Source organism: Xyrauchen texanus, chromosome 17 (assembly GCF_025860055.1).
Source record: "Xyrauchen texanus isolate HMW12.3.18 chromosome 17, RBS_HiC_50CHRs, whole genome shotgun sequence".
In the NCBI taxonomy this organism is placed as follows: domain Eukaryota; kingdom Metazoa; phylum Chordata; class Actinopteri; order Cypriniformes; family Catostomidae; genus Xyrauchen; species Xyrauchen texanus.
Genome location: NC_068292.1, coordinates 37,671,276 through 37,680,250, shown reverse-complemented (window position 1 = coordinate 37,680,250; position 8,975 = coordinate 37,671,276). Strand labels below are relative to the sequence as shown.

The 8,975-nt window shown below is 38.0% G+C and overlaps 1 protein-coding gene across 1 annotated transcript in view; it reads left to right on the top strand.

The window, feature by feature from the left end:
- The first annotated feature begins 4,470 nt into the window (after positions 1 to 4,470).
- Positions 4,471 to 8,975, top strand: part of LOC127658015 (G protein-activated inward rectifier potassium channel 4-like) — a 30,353-nt gene continuing 25,848 nt past the window's right edge. The window contains exon 1 of the mRNA XM_052147079.1: positions 4,471 to 4,732. The gene's annotated coding sequence lies outside the window, so the exon portion shown is untranslated. The remainder of the gene's footprint in view (positions 4,733 to 8,975) is intronic.

Below are 8,975 nucleotides of genomic sequence, written 5' to 3'. Positions count from 1 at the left end.
GTGCTATACAAATAAAAATGACTTGCACATTATATTTGGTCCCAAATATTTAAAATCTGTATGTTGTTCTTTTGCATACTATGAAAATTGGTAGTGATTTATACTGTCATGCTCCAAAAAATATCATATAACGTGAAAAAGCTCATTTAATTTTTTTGTTGTTGTTGTTGTGCTTACATTTAAAGGAATGTTCCAAGTTCAACCCTTTTCTTTAAAGAAGCAAAAATGGAGGCATCAGTTTTGATCAAGGCACTTACAATGGAAGTGAATGGGGCCAATTTTTGGAGGGTTCAAAGGCAGAAATGTGAAGCTTATAATTTTGTTAAAGCACTTACATTAATTCTTCTGTCAAAACTCATGTAGTATTTGAGCTGTAAAGTTGTTTAAATTGTCATTTTTAGTCATTTTAGGGTTTTAGCGTTTGCTGACCCTATCGTCATGGCAATGAAGTTTTAACTTTACACAGAAAAGGTTAGAATGTTATTTTATCATTCCAAAATAATTTTTACACATATTGTTTACATCTTGTGGCTTTTGAAACAGTGATTATTTTGGCCCCATTCACTTCCAGATTTGCTTCTTGTTTTTTTTTTATTAAGAAAATGAGGACAAGTCGAATGTACTGAACCCGGAATATTCCTTTAAGTCATTATTTGCTGATAATCTAGCCAAAAGAATATGTATTAACCCTTCAAACTCTCCTTTTGTTTGCTGATGCTTTAAAATTTAGTTTTTAAGTGTGCTATAAAGTCTCATGCTTGACCTAATAAAGAGAAAACAAAAGTCCACTGGGAGAGGTCACCATAAAGCACAACAGGCTTGCCTTTAAGCTAGTTAAAGAATGGCTGGTGGTGCCACATTAAAATGTGTATAAAACATAAGCCTTTTAAAGCCAATATAGGCCTTTGTATATGTCACAATCTACAGATTAAAAACACTTTCAGAATAATTCTGAAAGTTTCCTTGTTCAAACTTCACTGTGCAATAAACCTGCACTGTGATGTCAGATTTAGGAGGAGCTTAGCTTACCTTAGCCTTCAGCTGTAATGGAAAAGTGAAAAACACCACACCAAGCTCTGAGCTCAACACAATGCTGTAACATTCATCATGGTACATGTCCCTGCACCTTTGGATGTTTTTGCCCTTTTAAAATAGTTTGCGACAGATTAAAAGTACACGAGCGGAATGTCAACTAGTAAAAGAACATGATCCAAAAAGATTGATAACTTTGTACTTCCACAGCTGTTAAATTTATTCATTCAGAATTCAAATGAAGACAAATTTATTGACACTCCCTCAGTAACTGTTTTTAAACCTTATCTTAGCAATGGTAATATTATACAAAATATATTGATATTAATGTGCATTGTTCATATATTGAAAATAAATGTCACGTTTACTGTTGTAACCTGAGACGTTGTGATGAATGAAGTGACACAAGGGGTATTCCTTGGGAACCTCACGTACCTCTGAACTTGAGAAAAGGCCAATGAGAAATTGGCAGACAGAATTTGAATGTCCCGCCCCTAGACATATGGATATAAAGGGAAGCAGGCATGTGTCTGTCACTGACACATGTTTTTGCACTGAGGAGCCGAGAATAAGGTACGGCCATATACAGTGGTAGGTCTAGTGCCGTGGCAGAAGGAACACAACGTCTCATTCCCTCCCTCATGGAACGGAGGTTACAACAGTAACCGTGACATTCCCCTTCTGTCACTTACTTGACGTTGTGTCGAATGAAGTGACACAAGGGGTCCCATTCAAAAGCGTCACGCACTAACCCTAGTTAAGTGAACTACAGACATAGGTGCTACATGACCAACATGGTAGCAAGCCCTGCAGCCGAGGCCTTTTCTCTCTCTATGTCTCTCGCATAGGGTGTGAACGATATCTTAACACTATGAAATGCATCGGGGAAGGCGGTCTTTCCCGATCATATTTTTTCAGGGGGAAAAGACCCTGCGGAGGCCACATCCTGCCCAGACTAGGGGGAGGTAATATGTGGCTAATACACCGTGGGTTGTCAAGCCACATGTTGGAGCGGCATGGTGGTAGGTCCTGCCTGGTGCGGGAGGAGCTCTACAAACACGGCGACCGGGGGCAGTGAGACTGCCCATCTTCAAGTAGAGGGCCTTGAGCTCAACTGAGTCAAGCGGCTCAAAGGGGGTTCTCTGAAGGCCCGAGAGGACCACTGAGAGATCAGTCTCTGAGCAGCGCCCTGACCCGAGGAACAGATCGACTAGCCGTGAGGGGTGGGGGGGTTCCAGTCCAGCCTTGTGCTTATGGCGGCCTGGAAAAGCATAGCGGACATCCATATATCAGCCTCTGACTGGGCAAGCTGACCCAAAGGTGGCAGCCCAGACGAGTCATCAGCATCAGACACCGCTGTGACGCTCTCTGATGCAGCGGCGATGTCGTCATCCAGTTCTGGAAACCGAGCCCATCGTCATCCCCAAATCGCCAGCCAGGTCGTCCTCAATCCTGTGGGAAGAAGGAGCGACGCGGGGTGGCTGAAGTGGCATTCTCTCGTGGGGAAAGAAAGCCGCGACTGCCACATTGCCATGGCTATGAACCATTCATAAAAGTGACAGTGGCTGGTTTTATCTGCAGATAGAGTTCATGAAACATCTGTTTTACTATAGTATATATTTTATATGGGGTTGAGGGGGCATAGGATAATAGTCTGCACTTATATAGAGCCTTTTTAAGCCTTAACTGTATTCAAAGCGCTTTACACTGTGACTCATTCACCCATTCACACACACCAATGGCAGCAGAGCTGCTATGTAAGGTGCTAGCATGCCATTGGTAGCAACTTGGGGTTCAGTGTCTTGCCCAAGGACACTTCGTCATGTGGAGTCGTGTGGGCCGAGATTCGAACCACCAACCCAACTGAGCCACAGCCGCCCCTGATTGTATTCCTATTTCATTCATTTACTGAATTGTAACATTAATACATTTGATAATGGCCATAAAATAAAACATATCATAAAATAATAACAAAAAAGATCAGACGCAATAAAAAAAAAAAGATTAATATTCACACTTACCTGATGCGGTCAAATTTGTATTACAAACTCTATTTTGGCTGACGTTTTGTATTTGTGCCCATTTTTAAGATATACACATTTCAATTTCAATAAAAAATTCTATCAGATTGAATTCTGTAATATTAAACTAAATTAAATTAAGAAAACAAAAACGTTTTTGCCATTGACACCCAATTGCAAGCTTTACTGGTCAAATACAGAGGTTGCTCTACAAATATCTGATGGACTATGTTGAAAAATTTCAACCGTTGTCTATTTTTATCCATCATATTTGTTTAAATTTCCCTGATACGTAGTATGTTTAATGTTGTCTCAATATAGCCAACATTTTCAGTTAAAAATTAACAATGCGAGGCCAGCGTGAGTGTGATAAAACAGGTATTCTATTTAATAATTCACAAAGTTTGGGAAATGTAAGTGCAGCGTTAGCCATTGCTTTAGAAGTCTGCTCACAATCTATCACATTGCTGTTTCAGTGTGCTAACACGACAACCTCCACCACCACCAGTTGAGTCCCATCCTGGACGGGGGTAGGATCCTCACCCCTGCCTCCTATCTCTGGCAGGATATTACGGTTCCGAGTACAACATCTTCGGACCGCTAGACGGGGCAGATGCCAAAGAGAGTCATTACTTTTCTGTTTTATATTCATCAAATAAATGTTTATCTTAAATTTCACTCAAGTCTGCATGTCTTCCTGATAGAGTTACTATTACTATTAAAAGTGTACTTGCGTTATTCATTCCACTGGAAGGTTTCTGAGGTCAAAATCCAGTTTTGTCACAATTGTGCCCTTTAGCAAGGTTCCCAAACAAGGCAGAGCTTGCCTTTTGTGTGTTCAAATGAGATGGCTAGGTGCAAGCTCCAGAAACAGTCAAACCTGATTAATGGAAAATGACATGAAATTGTTCATGCCATATTTATTTATGTAGCTAAAGCTGCATTATCCCAAATAATATCACTGTATATTCAAAAGCCTTGAACACTAATGGCAACAACAGAAGCTTCCAGACCCCTCTGCAATAATCATTCTGTACTTTTTGCTTTTAAACAGTTAAATACATTAAGCAAACTACATGAATAATTACTCCTGCAAAACACAATGCTATGTCCTACTATACTGTTGCATCACAACAACGAGCTTAGAATTAGAAAACTGCATTGAAATGTATGAGATTGAACTGTATGAGATGTTAAGTAGCATCCTATGTCAAAATGCTTTGGTGATACCCGTTATAATGTATTTGCGCGCTGCACGCATTTGGAAAGAGGGAGGACCGGGGGAGGGGGCATGTGTATCACGCGTTCGCTCATGCTTCTGTGTTTCGCCTACCAATTCATCTCTCATCACGCACATTGTTCCAGCCTCCATCATCATCAGCACACCTTTTGTGTTCGCAAGTCTTCCCATCGCGTGGAGAGGTGAAAGGGAATGGACTGGATGGAATAACCAACTACAGCATTGCGCGACGTAATATAAAATTCACGGGACGAGGTTTTACCGTGAAACGATTCAAAGACCTTCAAGTTGTCGTCATATTATCTGTTTATATGCTCGGAGACAATAAATATAGGCGCGCGACAAGAAAACATCGGCGCGCGCTTCTCTTCAAATGAGCTCAGATTGGAGAGCCACTGGGAGACAGTTTCAAATAAACCAAGGAACTAACTTTACATAAGTGAGTTACACGCTTAATATTTAATTTTTGCTTTGTTTTGTGAGTATATTTCATGATTATGACAACTTACTGACGCGCTTTAACACACTACCGATTCTCACTGTAATTGTAGATTGATGTTGCAGAAAGGTTCCCGAAATTGTAGGGGAACGTTAGGGGAACCATTACCCAGAACATAAACAAATGTTCTATTTCCCTGAAATAAATAAATCTATAGTTACTCTCTGTGTTTATATTTTAATATTATATATATATATATATATATATATATATATATATATATATATATATATATATATATATATATATATATATATATATATATATATTAGTTTAACCAGTTAATTTGACAAATTATATACATATTCTGCGCTCGTTTATGTATTGTTGTTGTGGTTACTAAGTTCTCATGACAGACATTAGTTCATTCAGATCTGCATGTGGTTTATTGTTGTCTTGAAATATGCTGAAGCTTTCACTATCCGAATGACATACATGCTTAAATAATTGACGTGCATGAATGATTCATTCAAACATAAACCTGAGCATGGATTTCATGGGAGTACAGGAGCTGGCCGTTTGTCGCTCGCGCTTCTAGACGGCTGTTGAATAAATCATCATTCTATAAATGACAAGCAGCGGTGAGTATCCCGCGTCAATGTGTGCTCAACATGCCCTGTATTCATATACGTGTTTTTTTAAAAGTCTCGACAGACCTTCAGGCAAAATCCAGTATTTTTCTAGCCAGCACAGTTTGGATGGCTTAACATTGTAATTGAATGATGAACAACTTTAGGACAATGATCTATAGTATGATCTATAAACCTTGGCCTAAATCTTTTGTGTAGAGTTGGGTGCATTGGGATGCTTAGGTGGTATTTCTGTGCATGGAAATGCATAAAGAGTTTTATAATGGAAACAATTATAATTGTATACATTAATTAAGGCATATTTCTACTTTTAAATGTCTTAATGAACGGTTTGCTGTACATGCATATTAGCTAGAACATTACTCAAATTATTATTTTTGCAAAGACAAGTACAGTTGTGCTATTAAAAATGCTAGTTTGAACAGAGATTTCTAATCTTAGAACTAGTTCATCATTCCATAAAAAATTTAAAACTTGAGAAATACAATCTTGATGAAATAGGGCATTATGAGCTTGATTTAAATGAATAGTTGACCCAAAAAATAAATTATGCTGTGAGACTGTACAGAGGGGCTAAACTGGGGCCAAACATTTTTCTGTATTTATCTTACCTAACACATTTATTGTAACTAAAATGTTAACATGAAAAACAAAACTGTTAATAATATGCATTTATTTAAATTCAAATAGTATGTAATTACATTTAAAAGGGTATTTAATTAAAATTTTTAAAGGTGCAATATGTAAAAACAAATTGCCTATATGTGAACGGCTTGTAACGCAAAAATTAGCCCTTCCCGGACTTCTTAGGTTGCCTATTTAGCCTGTAGACTGATTTTCATGCGAAGGGAGCGGGTCGTTTTTGCCGGGAAAATCCAAAGGATGTGATATTTATGCACGTTCCCGAGAGCCTTGCGTCAGACAGTATCTTCTCTTCCACTATTCAACAGCGACAATAGACAGTCTGCAACACTAGGTAATGTTATCTTAGAGATGGAATCCGGCAATCATCTGGCTCCCAGCACCACACAGACTCCTACACAAACTCAGAATAAGCCACAAAAAAAAAAAACATTTATCTACTGAATCCCTCCTGGCTAAGCGGGAACGTGATCGTGGTCAAGCAAAAACTAGAGTGAACATCGGCAGGGCATTTGATTCCTGGAGGGACCTTTGGGGATCAAAACTGACCCTGAATTGTCGTTCTTCTTATTGGACAGGTAAGCTTACATAACTACAAAGCATGTGAAATATAGTGCCATAAGGATTGATCTGTGTAATTTTAGCTAACTTTAGTAACCAGTCACTAAAAAAAAAAAAAATTACAATTCTTGTTGCACTTAAATCTGTTTTGTATACTGTTCTGATGATAGTGAAACTTTTTAGTATGGCACTTTTCGTACCACTGTCTCCATAAGATGATTTGCTTATGTTTTCCTCTTTTGTAAGTCGCTTTGTATAAAAATGTCTGCCAAATGAATAAAAGTAAATGTAAATGTAAACTTGATCTTGTCTGCCACGCTGACGAATTGCAAGCTACCTTGCTTCGAATCATTTCAACGATCTTCTCTTTATACTAAAAGTCAGGTTAATATCAATGTTAATCTGTAATTAATCAGCAAGGTAAACTACAATAACACATGAATGCTAGACAATGTTCAAGATAATGCAGAAAAGCTCCATTCATTAGTGTAACGTAACTTGGTTAAACAGAAAATACATACATTCTATTATTCTAAAACAATAGTGCATCGATATATCAAAATGACAGTTGTGATGGAATCAAATCAATACTGAATTGTGACAACATATTTAAAATGTACAGTCTATTTTATAAATGGCTTCTGTCATCATCCACCAAATTTAGCTAACAGCTATTGATAAAGCTGGCTAGTTAGCTAATGTCGACATAGGCTATCGTATAAATGCAGTCAATGTATCATGCAAATAAAAGTGATTACTTCGAACTACAGTCTCGCATAAACAAACCCAAATCCACATCCCTGTTCCAGCACTGGAGGGTCAAAATAATATATAGTCTCAAAGTTTGTAGTAAAACAATCATAACTGGAATTGTAATTATGCTGCCTCATCTGTCAGCATGATGTTGCTGAATCACGTTCAGCCTATTTGCACGTTTCGTCATCGTTTTGGTCGATGCTCGCTCGCGTCCCTATGGAGTGTGTGCACGAGCACGAGCAACATGTAGCTGGCTGCAGTTCACTTAACGGCCACAAGTGTCATTAATAACAAGGGTTTCTGAATCAGACATGCTAAATAAAAAACATGACCTCACACCCTCAAATAACATAGGTTTTGATTAACTTTACTTTGAAAATGAAAACATACAATTTAGGGTTACTGTTTATGAAAATTGAGGAAGAGTGTTTAGACCTGCTGAAGTATTTAGACCTCATAAGAGTAGAACTGTCACACAAAATAATGCAGCCTAAAATGGAAAAAGAGTATTATGTCTGTTTTTTCCTTTTTCTTTTTTATCCTCCCATTCAATAAGGGGACATTTAGCCTTTTCTTGTCCTGACTCCTGCACACATGAATTTGAACAAAGAAGCCATATACTTGTGCAGATAATAAATAATCATAAGAAACAGTGAACAAACAGATTTGAATATGTTCAGGATTGTGAACGCTGACACACATCTGTATACAACCAAACACTGTCAGAATTTATGCATAGGCAAGTTCAGTGGCACTTCATATAAACTTTTTACAAGCTCTACAGAAAAAAACTGGAAAATAACATGCAAATTTCCTTTGAAGCTTCGGTTTTCGTCATCAATTTATCTTTTGTGAAAAAAGTTTGTGCATATGAGCTGACATCACTTCTGTAACAGCTTTGACATTTCTTTTTAAGTTTGTAGTTTTGAATGCACCCAGCAGCTAAACAATTTGCATAAATACATTTGATTGAATAAGACTCGATAAAATGCACTCACCCAAAAGTTGCTGGTTCATCTTTTGGAGAAGAGTGTAACTGAACTATGGCCAGACAAGCTTAAACATGCTCGCTTCTTTAGGATTGGACCACGGATAGCTTGACAAGCACTATCTGTTGAGTGTTGTTAAACTCACCGCTGAGTTTTGCTCAGAGAGTGCTCGAATGTTTACCACTGCGATTTTATCAAAATCATTTGGAAGTTCACATAAAAGTTATTGGCTGGCCTCATCGAATCACTGACTTTCATTAAAAAAAGACATTACATCATACCGGAAGACTCTGAGAAGTGGTGGTATGCAAGAAAAACAGTACTCTAAACAAAATTAGAGAAGTGCAGGTGCGTACCGCTGCGTACCATTTTGGCATCCTAGATGACCACCTTGTTCGCCAATGCTTAGAAATGGCGCTGTGTTAACTGTTTATAACTGTTACATAAAAAGAGGAATTTAAACAAAAAGATTATTGACCCCATCATGTTAGTACACTATGAAGAAAACCCTTCTTGTGGGTTCTGTTGTATCAGCAACATGCCCACATTTACATTGAGGTACATTGTTGGTGTTGCAATGTGCCTGTGCATGTCAGTGTCGACACAGAGTTGCTCACTTATGGAGATCACAGCTTACAGTCCATT